Genomic DNA, 22,557 nt, shown 5'->3' on the forward strand with positions numbered 1-22,557 from the left:
GTTAGACATTATAACTTCACAGCAATTTATGTTTTGTTTTGTTTTTATCAAAAAAAGATTTTTATTGATATTTTTATAACAACATAATAACAATAACTATATGAGGACACAACAATAAACTGCTGTGAGATAAATATATCAAAATATCAATGATATGTTTCATGTGCATAGTGCAGTAATGTTTCTGGTATTTTCGGTATGGCTAACAAGCAAAAACACAATTATTATTATTATTATTATTATTATTATTATTATTATTTTATTATTTATAAAGCGCCAGCAAATTCCATAGCGTTGTACAATAATAGGACCCCCTATGCAGAGACGCACTATGGGTGAATGAGAAAAGATAATAAAATAAATAAAATAATAATAAAAAAGAGACAAGAATGCAAATAGTATGGTAGGTTTGATGGTACCCACTATTAGAGACACCAGAGACAAGTCACTAGAAAATGTGCATGTTTGTGTTATGCCCTAAAAAAACAGGACAAGTTTCTCCATCCGAGAGAACTGAATGTTCTGGATGGGCATCATAGTAACATTATCAGTGCCGGGGGTCGTGCTTGTCATTGGTGATGACATAATATGCCCCTTTCTATGTTCCACAATAACAGGATAAACTAAAAACAGTGCTTTTAATTTGTCATTTGTTATGTTTGGTAGGAATTTCAATATTTCAAACTAAATCATTCTATTTATTCCTTGCTGAAGTAAAGCAACGTTAGGCAGAATGATTGTTTATGGCAAGTATTTATTGAATGGCATACCATCACAATAACCATAATAGCTGGCAGGAATCCAGTTTACGTTGGGAAATTGAATCATGTTTAAGTAATAAATGGGCAGCACACTGTGAGGTTAAACATATCTTCATATATAGCTCCCTAGGAATGTCCCTAGGAATGTAAGTAGCATCGACTGTGTTTATGAAAACAGGAAAAACAGAAGGGAAACCGCTGTGGGAAGAATAGATTTATAATAAACAGATTGCAATATGGTAAGTCTAGATAAAGAACAGGAGATAGAATGGAATTAGTAAAAACGAGTAGAGTTAGAAAAGTCTGACTAAATGAGAAATGGAAATTAAATATATATACAGGCACTAAATACAGTAAGTTCAATGATCTACAGTTAGTGGTGCTGTTAGTTATCCTTGTAGGGTATGCATCAACACCACAAAGAATGTTTGATAGGAAGGCCAGTGTTACATACATCCACAGACAGCTGAACAATCGCTATTATAATTACAATAACAATGATTTTTTATAATGCCAACATTTTCCGCAGCACTGTACTATAGATGAACCAAATCAAACAAAATATATTTGGAATGTGAAAAAAGAAGCATTACCTCGACTTGGACTGTGAGGAAAAGAAGCTCCTCCGAGAGCAGAACAATATTGGCCATGACCAACTTCAAGTAGATCCTTCATTCCATTTCCTGCTTTAAAGGCATTTGTAGTGTTGTCTTCATCTGAGGTGTCAGTATTTATCCCACCGTACCTTCAGAGAAACTCTTCCTCTGAGTTTAATAAGCCTTTCTCCATTTTGGATCCGCGTGCCTTTAGAAGAAAAAAATATCTTGAGATGACTCTACCTACACTTTTTTTGTCACCTCTTCTTCTTCTTCTTCTTCTGTTTGTTCCCCCGAGCTTTCATCAGAGGTGACGGATTCATTTGGTTGATTCAAGTTGAAGAAGTTTAAAGAAAATCCATGATATTAACGCAAATTAATAAGACAACAAGCGAATTTCCTCTTGGCAGTCAGTTGGTTGCTGCAACCCCTTTTATTTGAGCAAAATGCATTACTGAAATAATGTGAAGTACAAAGAACACAGGCTAGACATAGAATAGAATACTGAAAAGGTTACTCTAACAACCATGACCACTTCAGCGAATTGAAGTGGTCATGGTGGTAGGAGTATGTTTGTGTAGTGTTTTAGCTTGAAACATCGCACATGCAGGCTTAATTTCAATTGTGTGAAAGGGGCTAGTTCCACCCCTAGCACACATGACTTAGGATGTACAAACTGTGTCTGGGCTGCCTAATGTCAATTCTGTGCATATTTTGCATCTGTCATCAGTGTGCGCAGGAAATCTGCTGAGAGATGTAAAAACCTTTCCCTTGGAGGTAGAGCGCCTAAAAGGGATACATAGCTCTCCCCTTCTCACACCTGTGGGCGCTCCCTCCCACCTCCCTGAATTGGGAGAAATACTCCCCCATCCTCTTCCCCCAACTCCCATCCGTGCGTATTCACCCTGAGCCGGAAAATCAGTCCAATCACATGTTTCTCTATTAGAAGCTCATGATTGGTTGTTGCCATGACAGGGCATGGAAGAACAGTGCTGGGAGCTGTGCCCGATGCTGGAATAAGGTCATCTTATAAGGTTTTTACAGGGGAGACCTATTAGCTATGCACTATAGTGCTTTTATAAAGTCCATATTTCTTTTTTTAGCAGGGTTGGTGTAAACCTTTAAGGTGTTATATTTGGCAAAAGAGAGGTTTTTTTTGTTTTTTTTGGACAATCAATGTGTTTGTTTTACAGAAAAGGTTGAATTTCTTTTGTTTCAGCATTAAAGCATTAGTTCATCTATCTCCCATTCTAATATTGCTTATCAAACCCTCAAGGACACCAAGAATCCTGTAGCCCATGGAACAGCGCAGTCAGGGGAGTGGGCCTTGACAGAGCCAGGAGTAGGCAGGGGAGTAACCAGTTAAAGGGGTGTGGTTATTGGTAAATGGGGGCTGGACTATAGGAGTATATTAAGCGGCCATTTTATGACTAAGGGACATTTTAACTAAACTGACACTTACCTGGTAATTGTTTTTGGCAGGTCTGTGTTGGTTTTTCTTTGTCTTGCAGATCATGGCATCGATGGAAGAAATCCTGGAGGGAGTGAGAGCTGCTGTGCGCGATAGAGGACTGGCCTGGCTTCATGAGCAACTGGGGGCTCAGGGTCCCCCCCCTACAACCCCTGCGGCGGCGGCACGGCGTTCCATGAGGAGGGCGAGACCGCCCCAGCGGCTGAGCCCAGGCATGGAGCCCGAAGTCGGCAGACGGAGGAGCCCGTCAGCGGAGTCTGTTGGGGCCTTGGATGAGGTAGCGGGCCCCAGCGGAGTGGAGGTACCGCGGCCGGCATCGTCGGTTCGACGCGGTGCTGGCCGGGCGCGGGCAGCAGCTAGGCCGAGGCCTACCACGCGGTGTGCGCCCCGCCGGGAGGCGGCAGGCGGGACGGTTGCGGCTGGAGCCAGGACCCAGAGCAAATCGGAGGGTGGAAGCAGTGAGCGGTTGCGGCCCGGTGAGTCAGGGAATGGCGCTGGGGCTGGGCAGCGGGCGGGGGGCAGAGCGGAGGCCTCTAGTGATCAGGCGGTCCCCCTGATGGCAGGGGGAGCCCCTGGGCAAGGGGACACATCGGGGGCGGCCTCTAGTGGGGCCAGGTGCCTCACAAGGGACTCAGACGGCGGGTCCGCTCAGCCAGGTACATTGGGGCCGGCAGGGCCCGCGGCTTTAGCAGACAGGAAACGCCAGGACAGACAGGCGGAATCCCCAGTTCGCAAGGCGGCCCAAAAGGGGCCAGGTTCAGCGGGTCGGGATAGCTCCCAGGAATCAGCTCAGGGCATGGAGACAGGACGGGCTGGGAGAGAGCGGGAGGGCCGCAGGGGCGGCTCCCGGGGACCGAGGGGTCTCTCGCGGAGCCCTAGGCCGCATCGCAGCAGGGAGCAGCGCGGCGTCAGTGCCAGGCATGACAGGAGGCAGGCTGACGGGTGGAGGGGTAGAGAGAGGAGCAGGTCAGCAAGCAGGTTTAGCAGGAGGAGATCGGCCTCAGGGGAACGGAGGTGGAGGCAGCGGCGCAGTGCGTCTGGGTCTTCAGGCAGGAGCTCGCCAGGTCAGCGGCGCAGCGCTTACGGCCGGGAGGGCCAGGCAGGGAGACGGGATCTGGTGCGGAACTACAGGCAGGAACATAAGGAGGTTGGGCGGGTATGTGATCATGTGGACACACTACCCAGGTGTCGTTCTCCTTGCAGGTCTCGCAGCACTACACCCGCGGTCCTGAGGCAGGGCCAGGCTGACGGGAGTCGGCGCCAATTGGATGCTCCGGAGCCAAGCATGGCGGACGGAAGGGAAACGAACCCACAGCCTTCTGCGGCTTCGGGCTCAGGCGGTGAGTCAAATGTTACACCACACGCAGGAACACTATTGACTTGCTTAAAATCTTTCTTAGATTCATGGGCGGGTGGGGAAATGGCTTCACCTCAGTTTGGGAGAGTGTGGACGTGTGAGAAAGGCCAGGGGTTACAAGGTAGGGCCGTGGGCCCAACACTGGATAGCGAAGTGGGGTTATCTGTGTCCGAAACTAGTAAGGAGTCGGGGGAAAAGGTAGGTATTGGGGGCGAAATTACCGACGCTGCGCGGCAAAACGTGCACGTGTCTTTTTCGGGCCCATTAGGTTGTCATCTGAAAATGGACATCAAGGAGAAAATTTGGAAGGGTGAGTTTGTGGAGGTTTTTTCCTTGCTCCCGCTGGAGGAGTTCTTAGACATGAAAGAGGAGGACAAGAAGGACGCAAAGAAGGAGGAGGAGGAGAAAAAGCGTAGGTATCGGAAGATTCCTAAAACGTTTGGGAACTGGCTACGGGCCTTTTGTATCCTGGCCAGCGTGATAGGGGAAAAGTCGCCGGATAAATGCTCCCAATTGTTTTGCTACCTAGATGGGATTGGGGAAGCGTACCGGACCTATGGCGGGGTCGCCTGGTGGCGGTACGACGAACAATTTCGCCAGAGGTTAGCGGCGAATCCCAGCATGCGGTGGGATCAAATGGACCTTCCCCTCTGGATGCGGCTCATGATGGCGCAAAAGGCTGCGCCCTTTCAAGGGACGGCCGGTGTGGCCCCTGGGGGACCTGCATCGGCCGGGCAAAAGAAAGGCTTCTGTTGGCTCTTTAACGAGGGCCAATGTAAGTGGGGTACGTCGTGCCGGTTTAAGCACGAGTGCTCAGGTTGTGGGGGTGCACATGGAGCCAGCCGGTGTTTTAAGCGAGGTAAGTCTGCGCCAGGAGCGGGAGCCGTTGGAGCGTCGGCCCCCTCCGCTGCCGCGGGGGGCAACCCCGGTGAAAGTAGGCGAGATGCTGCTGTGGCTAAAACAGTACGGTAACCGTCAGGACGCTGAATTCTTATGGCAAGGCTTTACGGAGGGTTTTTCAATACCGTTTCAGAGTAGGGATGTGGGGAGGTTATGCAGTAACCTCAAGTCGGTGGGTGAACACCCGGGAGTTGTGAGGGACAAGTTGCTGAAGGAGGTGCAACTGGGTAGGATGGCTGGGCCGTTTGAGGCTCCGCCGCTGCCTGACTTGAGGGTATCCCCGCTGGGGGTAGTCCCCAAGAAGGAGGCGGGTAAGTTTAGGTTGATTCATCATTTATCATTCCCGAAAGGGGCGTCAGTAAATGATGACATCGATGAGGCCCTGTGCTCCGTATCGTATGCATCATTCGACCATGCTGTCGAGTTGGTTCGGAGAGCAGGGCGAGGGGCTTTGATGGCGAAGGTGGATGTGGAGGTAGCATTCCGGCTCCTTCCTATCCACCCAGACTGTCACCATTTGTTAGGGTGCCTTTTTGAGGGTAAGTTTTTCGTGGACCTGTGCCTACCCATGGGTTGCTCCATTTCATGTGCGTATTTCGAAAAGTTTAGCACGTTCCTGGAGTGGGTAGTGCGCAGGGAATCGGGCGGGGGTACGGTGGTCCATTACCTGGACGACTTTCTGTGTGTGGGCCCGGCTGGGTCCGACAGATGTGCCCAAATACTGCGGGTGTTCCAGAGGTTAGCCCAACAGTTTGGGATTCCTCTGGCTGAGGACAAGACAGTGGGCCCGACCGAGTGTCTGAGTTTTTTAGGGCTGGAAATCGACTCGGTCGTGGGGGAATGTAGGCTGCCGGAGGAGAAGTTGAGGGTGCTCCGCCAGCAGGTGCACGCGATAAAGGGCGCTAGGAAAGTTACGCTTCGGGGACTGCAGTCCTTGCTCGGCAGCCTTAATTTCGCTTGTAAGGTGATCCCTATGGGTAGAGTTTTTTGTAGACTGCTGGCTAGGGCTACCTGTGGTGTCCGTCTGCCGAGTCATTACATCAGGGTGTCGGTTGGTATGAGAGAGGACTTGGACATATGGGACCGCTTCCTCACTGAGTTTAATGGACGGGTGTTTTTCAGGGATGCGATGAAGGCATCTGGCGACGCCGGGCTGTTTACGGACGCCTCGGGGAGCGTTGGCTTTGGGGCTTACCTTGGGGGCAAGTGGTGTGCCGAGGTTTGGCCTGAGGCTTGGTCCGAGAGCCCCTTGATTCGGAACCTCGCCTTTTTGGAGCTTTTTCCAGTTGTGGTAGCGGTGTCACTATGGGGCGAGGAGCTCAGGGACAAGAAAGTTATCTTCCACTCTGATAATATGGCAGTGGTACAGGTAATTAACAGTCTATCGGCTTCGTCCCTGCCAGTGGTTAGGTTGTTGCGGCAGCTAGTGCTCTTGTGTATGTCTTGGAACATTGTCTTCCGGGCACGGCACGTGCCGGGCCTGCTGAATGTGGTCGCTGACGCTCTGTCTCGTTCACAGTGGGTGCGGTTCCGGGAAGCAGCGCCGGACGCGCAAGCGACAGGGCAGGCGTGCCCGGAGGAGATGTGGCGGCTCGGGATGTTGTGCTTGGGCGATACATAAGGAGCTCACTGGCGCCGGGGACTTGGACCGCTTATACTAAGGTTTGGTGTGAATGGGAGGAAATGTTGTCCCAGGCGGGAGCAGGCGATTCTGCAGCCGGTAGGTTGGACACGCTGTTGTGGCTTCTTTGCAGGTTGGTGGCAGGTGGGTCGTCCCCTTCTAGGGTGGAGCGCTACATGTCTGCGTTAGCCTTCCTGTTCAAGTTTAACGGGTGGGAAGACTTGATGAAACATTTCTTGGTGAAGCAAACTTTAAAGGGTTTCAAGAAGGGCAGGAGGTCTGTGGATACGAGGAGGCCTGTGTCCTTTGCCACCCTTCAAGGGTTGGTGGGGTTGTTGAACGAAGTGTGTAGTTCGGCATTTGAGGTAACTTTGTTCTCTGTGGCTTTCGTGTGGGCTTTCTTTGGGGCTTTTCGTATTGGCGAATTGGTGAGCGCCAATAGGTCGGGGGCATCGGGCCTCCGGTATGAGGATGTGGCTATAGAACAGGACAAGGTCGTGATTTGGCTCCGGCGCTCGAAGACGGACGTCTTCGGAAAGGGTAAGAATGTTGTCCTGTCCTCGCTACCAGGGTCCCCGGTGTGCCCGGTAGCGTGTGGGGACGTGTTTTTACGGGTTCGCCCGAAGGTTGGTGGTTGCTTCCTGATTCACGAGGATGGGAAGGCGCTGTCGCGCTTTCAGTTCTTGCGAGTCTTCCGCATGGGGTTGACGAGATTGGGCTTGCAGCCCGGACAATTTGGTACGCACTCCTTCCGTATCGGGGCTGCGACTGAGGCGGCGCGTCTCGGGCTGGGGGAGGAGCGGATAAAGCAGATTGGGAGATGGGAATCCATCACGTTCCGTGCATATGTAAGGCCGGAAAGGTTGGTGTGAATGGAATGTTGTGGATGTGGGTAAAGGGTGCTCTGCCGGTTAACTGAATTTGTTTCCTTTCAGGCTTGGTCGCTTGGCTGGTGGGTCACTCGTTTGTCTACTGGGCGGAGAAGAGGGCCGCAGTTCGGAGACAAGGCACACAACTGGGTTTTCTTCTGGACACAGTGGACCTTCGGTGGTTTGGTTTTCGGGGTTTCAGCTGGCAGAGTATAAGTGGTGAAATTTTTGGGATGTTGTCCAGGGGGTTTGCCCCAGATATACTGTTGATTCACGGTGGGGGCAATGACTTAGGTTTGGTCCCCCAGAAGGTGTTGGTCAGGAGAATGAAGAGGGACCTGGATAGGGTGAGGGCTCTGGTCCCAGGAGTTACAATAGTGTGGTCTGAAATGGTGCCGCGGTTGAACTGGAGGCATGCCAGGGACCCGGCGGCTGTGGCACGTTGCCGTGGTAAAGTAAATAAGGCCATGTCTGTCTTTATTAGGAGAATAGGGGGGGTCCCAGTGAGGCACTTTGAATTGGAGGGCGGGTTGCCCGGTTATTTTAGGCGGGATGGTGTGCACCTGTCTGATGTGGGGTGCGATCTATTAAATTTAGGTTTCCAGGAGGGTATTTCCAAAGCCCTATTTATGTGTGGTGGGGGTCGCTCGAGACATTAAGGGTTCAAGTCTCTTGCTATGGCGGGATAGGGCTTGGGTAATTGGAAGGTAGGAGGAGTATAAATTGGTTAGGCTGGATTAAACTGGAGTGTGAAATGGTTTGTGGGTTCGAGCTCATCGGTGGCTCCGAACCAGGTGGTGTAGGGGGGTCTCGGTACACCCCTACAGTTTAAAAAGTTATGGATATGGGGCCTCTTTGGTAGGCCATGTGTTATGTGTTATTTGTTATTTATAATGTTATTTATTGTTATTGGCGGGGTCATTGCCGGGGGTAATTTATGTACGGTGGGGGGTGGAGGTATATTTACTTTTGTGGCAATGACCCCAATTTGTTACCTTGTTTATAATAATAAATAAAGCTGTGGACTTTTTTATTCCAACAGAAATACGGTGTCTGTAAGTTATTGGGGGGTTGGGGTAAACAGCGCACCTGCCGAATAATCGACTGTGCGCATGTCATGTAGCCCATGGAACAGCGCAGTCAGGGGAGTGGGCCTTGACAGAGCCAGGAGTAGGCAGGGGAGTAACCAGTTAAAGGGGTGTGGTTATTGGTAAATGGGGGCTGAACTATAGGAGTATATTAAGCGGCCATTTTATGACTAAGGGACATTTTAACTAAACTGACACTTGCCTGGTAATTGTCCCTCCCACCCTCCCTGTTGTTTTGGAGTTCCCGTTTGGTCACAGCGGCGGGATAGGGCTTGGGTAATTGGAAGGTAGGAGGAGTATAAATTGGTTAGGCTGGATTAAACTGGAGTGTGAAATGGTTTGTGGGTTCGAGCTCATCGGTGGCTCCGAACCAGGTGGTGTAGGGGGGTCTCGGTACACCCCTACAGTTTAAAAAGTTATGGATATGGGGCCTCTTTGGTAGGCCATGTGTTATGTGTTATTTGTTATTTATAATGTTATTTATTGTTATTGGCGGGGTCATTGCCGGGGGTAATTTATGTACGGGGGGGGGGTGGAGGTATATTTACTTTTGTGGCAATGACCCCAATTTGTTACCTTGTTTATAATAATAAATAAAGCTGTGGACTTTTTTATTCCAACAGAAATACGGTGTCTGTAAGTTATTGGGGGGTTGGGGTAAACAGCGCACCTGCCGAATAATCGACTGTGCGCATGTCATGTGATAATACTGACTGACTGCGGGGTACATTCTGTGACAAACTAAAGGAACGGCTTTCACCTGATACCAAACCGATAGTTTGTATGGTAGAAAATGATTAAACAAATCCAAAGGAATGTAGTCTAAATATGGCCTTGTTATAGGATTTGGGATTAGATCTATGGGTACGTGCAAAATAGCAGAAAAATGAATCAATTGCGCAGACTAAAGACAAGCGTGTAGCATTACAGTCCCATCCAGAGTTCAATGAAGCTGACTGTTCAAATGAGGCAAAGCTAATTTCTAATTAAATAATATATAAACATCTTCTCCCTTCTTTGCCACCCAGTAAGTTTGGAAAAAAAAATGAAAATAATGATAAGATAGGAGAGAAGCAGCAGTCTGTATAAATGAGATATATACCTAAAAATAAATATACTCTCCAAGTCTCCAGGCGAAGCGCGCGGGGCGATAGCGGAGGTTCTCCAAATGTTATCCACAGATCACTTATGGAGAACCTATAGTCCCAAAAATAGCAATCTTTATTTGGAGACTCTAGGTAGCCATCTTTTACCTCACTATGTCCACCTACCTTTTAAATTTAATAAAAGCCTACTCACCTCACATCCAGCGCTGTGCGCTCCACCTCCGGTGATGTCAGTATCCAAGCTGGCTTGACCTGTGATCTGCTCCAATCCATTGCTTCTCATAGACAGGGTATGCATGAGCAGCCAAAAGCCACATTCCTACAATTAAATTCTGCTAACAGCTGCTAACTGTTTAACTCAGTTCTGGAGCATGAAGACAGCAACCAGAGGTGTATTTAACGCGTTCTACTAAATGGCAATGTAAAACGAACATGTCCACTACACCCAGAACACTTTATTGAGATGAGCTGGTCTGAATGACGATAGAGTCCTTTTCAGGGTCTTCATTTTATAAATTGCATTTTATGGTCTTAACAAGTTCAAACACAGAGACCCCGATGCCTAGATTGATATAGTTTCAAAGTCTTTAATGACATGTATTTATTTTTCTCTTATGGTGTGATATTATGTGGTTGTCAACTTATTTTTGTTTTAATTCTATATAATTAAGAGAGGAGGGGTACCTTAAAGCGATATATATTGGTGTGTTCATTTTCTATATTCTTACTTTACTGAGAGAGCAAAACTGTCTTATCAAGCATGTATACAATTTTTTTTCAGTTTTTGTTTTTTTGAAGTATATTTGTATATACTGTACCTCTAAAAGACTAATCCAGATACATACAACTCCATGTCCTTGTTATTCTTTACTGCTCCCACTGGAAGACCATTCCAGGTATCGACTACCCTTTCTATATCACAGTTAGCCTTTACTGCTTCCACTGGAAGGCTATTCCAGGTATCTACTACCCTTTCTATATCACGGTTAGCCTTCACTGCTTCCACTGGAAGGCTAGTCCAGGTATCTACTACCCTTTCTATATCACTGTTACTGCTCCACTGGAAGGCTATTCCATGTATCTACTACCCTTTCTATATCACTGTTACTGCTCCACTGGAAGGCTATTCTATGTATCTACTACCCTTTCTATATCACTGTTACTGCTCTCACTGGGAGGCTATTACAGGTATCTACTACCCTTTCTATATCACTGTTACTGCTCCGCTGGAAGGCTATTCTATGTATCTACTACCCTTTCTATATCACTGTTACTGCTCCCACTGGAAGGCTATTCCAGGTATCTACTACCCTTTCTATATCACTGTTACTGCTCCACTGGAAGGCTATTCCAGGTATCTACTACCCTTTCTATATCACTTTTACAACTCCCACTGGAAGGCTATTCCATGTATCTACTACCCTTTCTATATCACTGTTACTGCTCCACTGGAAGGCTATTCCAGGTATCTACTACCCTTTCTATATCACTGTTACGGCTCCCACTGGAAGGCTATTCCATGTATCTACTACCCTTTCTATATCACTGTTACTGCTCCCACTGGGCTATTCCATGTATCTACTACCCTTTCTATATCACTGTTACTGCTCCCACTGGAAGGCTATTCCATGTATCTACTACCCTTTCTATATCACTGTTACTGCTCCTCTGGAAGGCTATTCTATGTATCTACCAGTGGCGTACACATGACCCATGGGGCCCCGGTGCGAAAATTGATCCATGGGCCCCCTATCCCCCGTGCTTACTCTGGCGGCGGGCACCTGGTCGCAGTGCTGCGACCCCTGCGACCGCGGTATGTACGCCAGTGCATGCAGCTGCACACACACTTAAAGGACCACTACAGACACCCAGATCACATCAGCTCAATGAAGTGGTCTGGGTGTCAGGTCCATCTAGTTTTAACCCTGCAGCTGAAAACATAGCAGTTTCAGAGAAACTGCTATGTTTCACTGAGGGTTAATCCAGCCTCTAGTGACTGTCTCACTGACAGCTGCTAGAGGCGCTTCCGCGATTCTAAGACACTGAACGTCCATAGGAAAGCATTGAGTAATGCTTTCCTATGGGCGGTTTGAATGCGTGTGCGGCTCTTGCCGCGCATGCGCAGTTCGGAGCTGAGAGACGGAGGGATCCCCAGCGCCATGGGAGTCCGGCGCTGGAGAAAGGTAAGTGCTGAAGACACACACACACTCTCACGAACAGACGCATACACACTAGCTAACAGACACACACATTTACTGACAGAGACACACTCAGCAACAGACATACATACACACTCACTTAAAAACATACACTCTCACTGACAAACACTCACTAACAGACATCAAACAGACTCACTAACACACACACACAAACACACTCAGTAAGAGACACACACAGTAACACACTCACTGACACACACTCTACAGACACACTCACTGACACTCACTAGCAGACACACACACTCTAACACACACACCAACACTCACACTAACACTCACACACACTAACACACCCAAACACACACTAACACTCACACACACTAACACACACTAACACTCACACACACTAACACACACTATCACACTAACACTCACTATCACACAAACACTAACACTCACACACACACAAACACACACACAAACACACTATCTAACACACACAAACACACACTATCACACACACACTATCACACACAAACACACACTATCACACACACACACTAACACACACAAACACTAACACTCACACACACACTAACACACACAAACACACTATCACACACTAACACTCACACACACACATGTTTTTTTTTTAATTTAATCCCCCCAGCCTTCTTACCTTTTGGAGTGCTGAGGGGATTCCCTGGGGTCCAGTGGTGCTGCTGGGCTTCTGGGGGGGCCGTCACCCGGCGGGCAGTCAGGCTGGCTGGCGCGCAAGGGAGCACTCTCCCCTGAGTGCTTCCTCTTCAGCTCCCTCGCGCACCGCACTGAAACCGGAGCCGGAAGATGACGTCATCTTCCGGCGCCGGCATCCCTACGCGGCGCGCGAGGGAGCACTCTCCCCTGAGTGCTTCCTCTTCAGCTCCCTCGCGCGCCGCGTAGGGATGCCGGCGCCGGAAGATGACGTCATCTTCCGGCTCCGGTTTCAGTGCGGTGCGCGAGGGAGCTGAAGAGGAAGCACTCAGGGGAGAGTGCTCCCTCGCGCGCCTGCAGGATCGGCCGTGGGGTGAAAGCAGGGCCAGCCTCGGGGGACCCGGAGTTGGCCGGCTCTTGGGCCCCCCAGGAGAAGAGGCTGGCCCAGTGCGTACATACCGGATCGCAGGGGCGGCCGGGCCCCCTGGTGGGCCGGGCCCGGTCGCAACCGCGACCCCTGCGACCCTGGTATGTACGCCACTGGTATCTACTACCCTTTCTATATCACTGTTACTGCTCCCACTGGAAGGCTATTCCAGGTATATACTACCCTTTCTATATCACTGTTACTGCTCCACTGGAAGGCTATTCCAGGTATCTACTACCCTTTCTATATCACTGTTACAACTCCCACTGGAAGGCTATTCCATGTATCTACTACCCTTTCTATATCACTTTTACTGCTCCACTGGAAGGCTATTCCAGGTATCTACTACCCTTTCTATATCACTGTTACCGCTCCCACTGGAAGGCTATTCCAAGTATCTACTACCCTTTCTATATCACTGTTACTGCTCCCACTGGAAGGCTATTCCAAGTATCTACTACCCTTTCTATATCACTGTTACTGCTCCCACTGGAAGGCTATTCCATGTATCTACTACCCTTTCTATATCACTGTTACTGCCCCCACTGGAAGGCTATTCCAGGTATCTACTACCCTTTCTATATCACTGTTACTGCTCCCACTAGAAGGCTATTCCAAGTATCTACTACCCTTTCTATATCACTGTTACTGCTCCCACTGGAAGGCTATTCCAGGTATCTACTACCCTTTCTATATCACTGTTACTGCTCCCACTGGAAGGCTATTCCAAGTATCTACTACCCTTTCTATATCACTGTTACTGCTCCCACTGGAAGGCTATTCCATGTATCTACTACCCTTTCTATATCACTGTTACTGCCCCCACTGGAAGGCTATTCCAGGTATCTACTACCCTTTCTATATCACTGTTACTGCTCCCACTAGAAGGCTATTCCAAGTATCTACTACCCTTTCTATATCACTGTTACTGCTCCCACTGGAAGTCTATTCCAGGTATCTACTACCCTTTCTATATCACTGTTACTGCTCCCACTGGAAGGCTATTCCAAGTATCTACTACCCTTTCTATATCACTGTTACTGCTCCCACTGGAAGGCTATTCCAGGTATCTACTACCCTTTCTATATCACTGTTACTACTCCCACTGGGAGGCTATTCCAGGTATCTACTACCCTTTCTATATCACTGTTACTGCTGCCGCTGGAAGGCTATTCCAAGTATCTACTTCCCTTCCTATATCCCTACTAGCCATTACTGCTATTATTACTATTACAAGAATACTTTTCCTGGGTAGTAGATACATGTAATAGCCCTCTAGGTATCTGCTACTCTGGAAAATGATTCTTCATCTAATAATCTATCCTAGTATTCATTTCTATATTACTGAGGCCTTATTTATGATACTTTATTTTACTACAATAATTTGTCAGTTTTAGTTCCAATGACTTACTGATTACTAAATATAGTTAGTAGAAGGAACGGGCGCAGTTAAAAAAACAACATGCCATCATACTTTCTGAAATCTGTGTCTGTCTCATTGTGTTCTTTACTCTGTGAGGTAATGTTTTTTGTAGAATGTTCAAGTTAAACAGAGACATCTGTCCAGCACAAAACAGTCTTAGATGTTTGCGTTCATAAAATTCTATTTTGTTACTTTGTCACGATGCCTGATGTCTAAAGCCTATTAATACATACTGTTCCTTTTTTTTTAGTTTTCATTATACAGGGCTACTTAAAATCCTCTATTTTAGCAAATAAATATGTGAATTCAGTTCCACCATATGGCCATATCGTGTTAAAGGACCACTATAGGCACCCAGACCACTTCAGCTTACTGAAGTGGTCTGGGTGCCAGGTCCAGCTATGTTTATAATGGGGTTAATCCAGCCTCTGGTGGCTGTCTCATTGACAGCCGCTAGAGGGCTTCCGCGCTTCTCACTGTGAAAATCACAGTGAGAAGATGCCAGCGTCCATAGGAAAGCATTGTGGGGTATACAGATGCTTTCTAATACTTGGTATGAATCCTCAGCAGAACATGTAATGGGAACGTTCAGCCAAGTGTAATCAGCAGTATGTGCGAATACAAAACACAAAATCTAGTAGAAAACAGCCGTGAGGTGTATAACAGAGTGCTACCTACATTTGTCTGAACAATTTGAGTATTGCTCAATCCATAAGGCTTTAGTGGATAGTATGCACATCATGGATGTGGTCAATGTAGAGTATTTGTAGATGAGAGGGCATCTAGGAGCAGGATAAACACTTAGCTTTAATATAAACTGTACATACACTTTGATAAAATCATTTTGAGAAGGTGTCTTCTTACAGGCAAAAAAACCTTCACTGTTTAAATAGCTGAGTACACATTCAAAAATAACGGTCACATGACATCATAGTCAAGTGACCATCAAGTAAATAACATAACAACAAACCATAAGTAATAAACAATACATATATTTAAAAAAAAAAAGGTGGCTAACAATCTATATGGTGGTATTAAAATGTAAAAATGAGGACTGAAACCAAAGGTTTTCCGCAGCACCCTAAGGAGTGTGTGTATGTCAGTCTGTCTGTCAGTGACTGCGTGTGATAATTTGTGTCTGTCAGTGAGAGTGTGTATGCCAATGAATGTATTTATCAGAGTGTGTTTCTGTCAGTAAGTGTGTGTTTGTCAGTGAGAGTATGTATGCCAATGGATGTATATCTGAGAGTGTGTTTCTGTCAGTAAGTGTGTGTTTGTCAGTGAGAGTGTGTATGCCAATGAATGTATATCTGAGAGTGTGTTTCTGTCAGTAAGTGTGTGTTTGTCAGTGAAAGAGTGTATGCCAATGGATATATATCTGAGAGTGTGTTTCTGTCAGTAAGTGTGTGTTTGTCAGTGAGAATGTCTGTGTCTGTGAATGACTGTGTGTCATGTCAGTGACTGTGCATGTCAGTCTTTGTGTCTCAGTGAGGGCGTAAGTGGGACCCTTCTCTCATTCTTGCACCGGGGCCCTGTGATTCTTATTTATGCCCTGGTCCGGCCAATGTGGAGTAGCCGGATTAAATATGTTTGTTTCTACACAATGTTGACATTTTGTTAGGGATTGTTATTGTAATGATTGTAATGTTCAATCAATTACATTATGTAGATATGTTTAGTGATATCTTTTAAACTGCACTCAGAACTTTGAACACTTTAGCTAATTTTGGTTTATCCATATTATAAATTAGGATTTTAAAACCTTGCTTCTCTAGCTGTTTTTGGACACCACTACTTAGAATACTGCCAAACACAATAGCAATTTGCAGCTAATTATATCGTTAATTTACCTAATTATAGGTAATGTAAATGTTGTGTTAGGGTATGATGCCCTGTTCCAGAACTGAAGAAGTGGAGAAAATATTTTCATTTCTGTAAAATACCGCTTGAGAGTCCTTCGGGTAATCTGGTATTGATGTGAGAACGTTTTTCTTCAAAGCAGATGATTCTTCCATAAAATGTGCCGTGGCGAACCCCATATGTTCTTATTGATTTTTATGGTCCTATTTGACTTTCAGATTTTTTTAATAATATGTTTTATGGTTGTAATTATCTCTGGAAATCCCCTCTATATTATAGGTGTGTGGCAGGCTGGCTGCGAAAAACAGTCTAAAGGCAAGTCATCTCTTGCTTATCGCAACCAACAGACAATTTGTTTTTTATAAAGCTTTCCAAACATGATCGTCATCAAAGTCTGTATGTAAAAGGTCGGAACAGTAATTGAGCCACAATAAACCTTATAAATTTACCTGACACCCAAGTGTGCTTCTTTGTTTTTAGATCATGTGAGCTGGATCTAGCACAGAAAAACCTTTGTATGTGTATTTCTCTATCTGCCCATCCTCACAATGGACACCAGCACCTACAAAAGAAAGAGGAACCACAAATAATTGTTAGCACTGTAATCCAGAACAATAGCCCTTTCGTAACTTCTTTATATATATGATCAGGGATACTTTTAAGGTTTAAATATATGGAGTCACAAGGACATTTCTCATTTTTGACCAAGAACCCAACTAATATTCAATTTGTGTAAATAAAATACGTTGGTTCTTGTTCAGTCCTGTAAATGGTCATGAGGTTACCTAAAATGTTCCAGAGTATTTACACCACAAACTACAAAGCCAGCAAAACCCTCTAAAGTGTCCTTCAAGTGGCAATATGAAATGTTGCAAGTTATGTTGAGGAATGTCTTAATATTCCAAAATTAACATATGTGGGCAGGGCCGGCCTGTCCATAGGATGGTATGGGGCAATGGCCTCAGGGGGCACTTGGACAGGGGCGGCATTTTGCTGCCCCCGCATGTCACTTATGGGTGCCACTAAAAGCAGACATGTGCAGAGGTTCAGGCGCGATGAAGGTGCCCCCAGAGTAGCGCCTATTCAGAAATGCAGAGCAGGCACCTGCTTACCCCACAGGGCAGGTGGGGCCTATATATAACGTGCCGTGGGGGAGAGGGAGGCAGCAGACGGCAAGGGAGTTCTCTCAGCTTTGAGGATCTTCCTGCTCCTTTCTGCTTCCTCACGCACATGTGATGATGCCGGGCGCCGGAATGTGACGTCAATCAATAAACAGTGCGAGGGAGGAGAGAGGAGCAGGAACAACATCAAAGCAACTGGACCCAAGGGAGAAGACTCCTAAAGGCAGGAGATATATGGTATATATTCACATATTATATATTTAAAGGGACACTATTGTCACCAGAGCAACTACAGCTTGGCCCAGTGTGCAGCAATGACAGTCAGCATCTCTACGTTCTGCATGGAGATGCTGAATTTTTCCCATAGAGATGCATTGATTCAATGATTCAGATGCTGATTGGTCAGGGCAGGGTTTGACACTATCCACCGCCCCACCCCCTCGGCTGAGATCATCAGAATTGATTGCCTCCGCCAATCCAATGCTTTCCTGTGGGAAAGCATTGTGGTTAGCTGAGATCATCAATTCTGATTATGTCAACCAAGCAGCTGAATCGGAGGCGGGGCCAGATGCTACGAGCCCCGCGTGGCGCTGGAAGACACGGCAGCTTGTCCCTTTAAGAAACCTTGGGGGTTACACATAGATGACAAATGAAAGCCATAAATGCTCGTTTAGTGCTGCATATTATTATTATTGTATATATGTAGAACTTGCTTTTTGTGTCTGTGAGATAGTGTAATTGATTGATTCATATCATTTTGTTCAGGAAGAACGCAGGAAACAAACCCTCTATGTGCAGCTGTATTGAAATCAGCAATCTGTGGGTGGAAGATGACCCAGAGTTATTCAGTAACAGTGTGTCCTCTCAGAACCCTTTAACAGCCCTTTCCTGTCAGATTTGAGGGCATCATAGGAATACACAGGTGAGTTTTTCTTAATCTTCATCCAATTGACAATGTGAAAAACAGTGGTCTCAACTGCAGTCACTATCACAATGTATTGTGTTACTGGTAAATAGATTTGTCCTATAAACACACACAAATCAATTACTATCAGATACGATTAATTATAATTAGTGACGTATCTAAATCCAATGTTTAATAGGCCATAGGCTTTATTGGGGTTGAATTTGAGTAGTGGGGTAGTTATGGTGGTATCTAAAGAAATGTTCCTGTATGTTGCATCACTTTGATGAAGAATTGTTCTTGTTTGTAGCTTCCTTGGTGCTTTTAGACATGGGCAAAAGGAAAAGAGCCTCCAGAGCTATCGTGGATCAAAATCGGTTTTAGATGTTTTAAATACTGGAATAAAAGAGAATATATTGACGTGCCCTGTAAAACTAATAATAATAATAATAATAATAAAACAATAATGAAAAACGTCAAAACTGGCCAAGACAGTGTGAAATAAAATGTAACAAATAACATTGTTTTCAAATACTTTTTCAATTATAATATTTATTTTACAAAGCAAAGCATAGAGTAAACAAATAAAATAGTATAATATGATATGCATGGAAAACAAATTACAAAAGGACAAATTACAAAAAATGGAAATCGACTAAGAAAAACGGGGAAGGAATGTGCACTTTTTTTACTATTTCGAAACACAATCAAACATTTATGCAAGTGGGTATAGCTATTTACGAATCACATTTCGATATTCAGCGAAACACATATCTCTCCAATAAATTATCTGTTTCATCTTTATAAGTTTTGGATCCATTTGTTAGAAATCTTTGTTTTAATGATGAGGATAGCAATGGAGTTTTGGTTAATGGGAATCTTAATAGCTGCCTGTAAATAGTTTATAGAAATGGGAATGACTGACCTGACACTAAAAATCTAAAAAAAAATTGTTAATGAAATCAAAGTAACCAGTTTTCTCTACTTTGTGATATGTAATACACCTGAGTGCTTCTGAATAATGTATATACAATTCCCTAATGAGTTCCTGGTTTAGTGGGTGACCTGACACCCAGCGATTTTAACCAAATGTCATGTGAGAACCATGCGTGATTTGTTTTAAAAAAAAATAATTGCGGTAGTTTTTTCTTGTGTTTTTTCCCAACTGCAAAAAAGCGTGGTAATGAAGGGGTTAACAAGTGGACATATTAATAGGTTTAGTTTTTCACTAAACTGTGACTTATATTTCATTGGCAACACAATTGCAACATTTGGGCCAACCTAGCCGAAAAGATGAAAAAAGTTGAAAAAAGTTTTTTAAAAAAAGCCCGGGTATCTTGTTGATTAGTTTAAAGGACCACTCTAGGCACCCAGACCACTTCAGCTTAATGAGGTGGTCTGGGTGCCAGGTCCTTCTAGGGTTAACCCATTTTTTCATAAACATAGCAGTTTCAGAGAAACTGCTATGTTTATGAATGGGTTAAGCCTTCCCCCTATGTCCTCTAGTGGCTGTCTCATTGACAGCCGCTAGAGGTGCTTGCGTGCTTCTCACTGTGATTTTCACAGTGAGAGCACGCCAGCGTCCATAGGAAAGCATTATGAATGCTTTCCTATGTAACCGGCTGAATGCGCGCGCAGCTCTTGCGCGCGTGCGCATTCAGCCGACGGGGAGGAGAAGAGGAGGATCGGAGGAGGAGAGCAGGAGATCTCTCCGCCCAGCGCCGGTAAAAGGTAAGATTTATCCCCTTTCCCCTTTCCAGAGCCGGGCGGGAGGGGGTCCCTGAGGGTGGGGGCACCCTCAGGGCACTCTAGTGCCAGGAAAATGAGTATGCTTTCCTGGCACTAGAGTGGTCCTTTAAAGGAATTCATTATTTACTGGGTTATTCAGAAATGTGAGAATTGCAGGGAATTCCAAGCGAATTTAACATTTTAAAGGTCAAACTAGCCCTACTGCAAAAATTCTCCCAGTCTGCTCTGCTTTGGCCTTTCATTTGAAAATCATTTTGAATCCCTGCAATTCTTCCCTTAGTGACGTTATTGCAGAATTAAACATAATAAAATGGATGGTGTTATTACAAAGCCAGCAGTTTGTCTGGGCCATTCCCATCAAGCCGAAGTGGTCAAGCCGATAAGCTCTAGTCAAAGCTCCTACTACACATCAATGTAACTTTCTATCACCCTAAAAAAAGAGGTTTATATTGCCAGTCACCACTCTAATGGAAGACTTCAATATGGCACTTGAGCTTTTTGTGTTATATATGAATCCCTAAATCTGAATAAAGCCCACTATGTCTATGAAACTTTGACCTCATTATTTCTCTACAAGAAGTGTTTGATTGGACAATCGCATACCCAGCAAAAAAAAGTAAGTGCTGGAATAAAAGGGCCACTCTCTTCATAAGTCAGTTCTGCTTTTAACCTGAAATATAAGTGCAAACTACAGTAAATATATCATGATTAATTATAAGCATCAAAACAATATATTTTCCTATTCGTAGAGCATTTTAAAGTGGCTTAGTCACCATATACTATACCTAGATTCAATCTGTACCTCGCCTCTTTCTCGCTCCTAATCTGTTCTTCTTTTCTTCTTTTTCAAGCTTTTTCTCCTAAAATTCTTAAAGAAAAGAATGGTGTAGTTTAAATGGTAAAACGACCTTTGTCAAGTTTTGTCACCTTCCCCAAGCATCGCAAGACAATATCTATGTAGGGTCAGTCTTGTTGTACTCTCACATATGCGCTAGTGTGCAGCACTGACATGGGCTTCCGAGAGATATAGCACCAAGAGCTGAAGAGGACCATCAAGAAGACAATGGCGGTGGAAATGAGGGCCACCTTCAGGAAAGTAAAGCTTACCTTCTTCTGCACCTGCGGCCACCAAGGGGGTACGGTACCATCATGGGCTTTTGCAAGCTAAACAAAGACCCCAGAAGATGAAAAAGTCACTATATATATCTGGATAAGCTATAGGCATAGTGTTCTCTGAACTCAGTGCCCTTTTACAAATGGTTACTTTTAAAGAACGTATTTTCCAGGGCTACGATGGATGAAATGACTGCAACATCCTGTTGCTGACACCTTGCTTGTGTACTCTCTGGTACTCTCTGGTTGGTTTTGATTTCTTCCTTTATTGGCCAATTCTCAATGTGGTTAAACAGATGGCAATTCATGCAGCCACAAACTAAACATGTTTTTTTATTTTTAGCACAATTACTATGTAATTCTAAGGCTATTCAGGTTTTCACATAACAGCAAAACGTATATCATTTCAGCTTTACGGCCTGCGCTCTGTGAGTTACGTAGCTATGTTATGTTGATAGAGAAGATTAGAGGAGGTTTAACATATAAATAAGAAACAGAATATATGGTTTTGAAATGAAAAACGAACATATTTGTTTTTCATCTCAAAACCATCTCAAAATACTCTGCAATTCCATTCATTGGATCAGCAGATACAATATAGCGCTGATTCACAAATGTAGCAAAATATATTATATTTAAAAAGTGATCATCTGTTAAACGGACCCTCTGGGCACCATACATTTGACAGGTTTTGGCCTCAATAATGTGCTGCAATTTTTATAGTTTTTATAGAAAATAAATAAATTGTTTGAAAAATCTTCCACCATAAACCTGCCTCTTTAGCCACGCCCCTCACTCAGGAAAAATACTTCCTCATCAAATGTATGTACACAGCTCAGCCACTGACAGCACTGATTGATCTGAAATACAAAACGACCTGCATTAGGAGAGGGATCCCGAGGAGACATATAGGAAGTTTATTACTACCTGGTTTTATTTTCTCTGACTGTCTGCAGACAGGCTGTAATTTAAAAGCCACTCACTCAGTGCTAATAGGACTGAGACTGTGGGCATAATTTTGATAAGGAAACCTTTGTGGCATGAGGAGGCATGGCTAAGGAGGCAGGATTATGGTTCAGGAGTCTGCAAAACATTTTTGGGGGTCTGCAAAATCTATAAAGATTTCAGCATACGTCAAATTCAGCATATTGATGAGTCTAAAATCTATCAAAAGCATTGTTGTATTGGTGCCCGGAGTGTCCCTTTAAGCTGTCAGTGTTATAAAAGAGAGACTCAGATCTCCTCTCTAGAAAAGATGAGAAAGTTGCCTTAATCCCATAAGAGCCTCTGTTGTAGCAACTCAGTAATCTAGAGGTAAAAAAAAATCTTGATATAAGAA

The 22,557-nt window shown here is 45.1% G+C and overlaps 2 protein-coding genes across 2 annotated transcripts in view; both read left to right on the top strand.

Moving 5' to 3' along the window:
- The window catches only part of LOC134585967 (olfactory receptor 6N1-like), a 137,657-nt gene that overhangs the window by 107,358 nt on the left and 7,742 nt on the right, over window positions 1-22,557 (top strand). The window lies entirely within an intron of this gene.
- Window positions 1-22,557, top strand: part of SLCO2B1 (solute carrier organic anion transporter family member 2B1) — a 136,569-nt gene that overhangs the window by 3,813 nt on the left and 110,199 nt on the right. The window contains exon 2 of the mRNA XM_063432359.1: window positions 18,218-18,374. The gene's annotated coding sequence lies outside the window, so the exon portion shown is untranslated. The remainder of the gene's footprint in view (window positions 1-18,217; window positions 18,375-22,557) is intronic.

The sequence above is a fragment of the Pelobates fuscus genome, chromosome 1 (genome assembly GCF_036172605.1).
Source record: "Pelobates fuscus isolate aPelFus1 chromosome 1, aPelFus1.pri, whole genome shotgun sequence".
NCBI classification, from domain to species: Eukaryota; Metazoa; Chordata; class Amphibia; order Anura; family Pelobatidae; genus Pelobates; species Pelobates fuscus.